This window comes from Bison bison, unplaced genomic scaffold (assembly GCF_000754665.1).
Source record: "Bison bison bison isolate TAMUID 2011002044 unplaced genomic scaffold, Bison_UMD1.0 scf7180017864261, whole genome shotgun sequence".
Lineage (NCBI taxonomy): Eukaryota > Metazoa > Chordata > Mammalia > Artiodactyla > Bovidae > Bison > Bison bison.
Window position 1 is genome coordinate 1,342,400 of NW_011494833.1, and position 461 is coordinate 1,342,860.

General features: G+C 30.8%; 1 protein-coding gene across 3 annotated transcripts in view; it reads left to right on the top strand.

The window, feature by feature from the left end:
* The window catches only part of LOC104994589 (disintegrin and metalloproteinase domain-containing protein 28-like), a 126,520-nt gene that overhangs the window by 68,986 nt on the left and 57,073 nt on the right, over window positions 1-461 (top strand). The window lies entirely within an intron of this gene.

Below are 461 nucleotides of genomic sequence, written 5' to 3' on the forward strand. Positions count from 1 at the left end.
AAAGTCTCCCACTATTATTGTGTTATTGTTAATTTCTCCTTTCATACTTGTTAGCATTTGTCTTACATACTGCGGTGCTCCCATGTTGGGTGCATATATATTTATAATTGTTATATCTTCTTCTTGGATTGATCCTTTGCTGTCAATAATTTTAGTAACTTATAAATTCTTTTAAATTTTCTACATATTCAATCATACTGTTTGAGAAAAATGACAGTTTTGCTACTTCCTCTTGTACTTTTTTTCCTTGTGCAATGTTGAACAGAAGTAGCAAGAGATAGCAAGCCTCTTTATTTCTTTCCCTATCTTAGGAAAGACTTTCAGTATTTTGCCCTGTTGTCTAAAGGTATTCTTTCATATTAGATCCTCTTCATCTGACTAAGAAAATTCACTTCTATTCCTAGTTTGCTAAGAATCATATCAGGTACTTTTTATGTATTGGTTAAGATTTTTAACTCTTT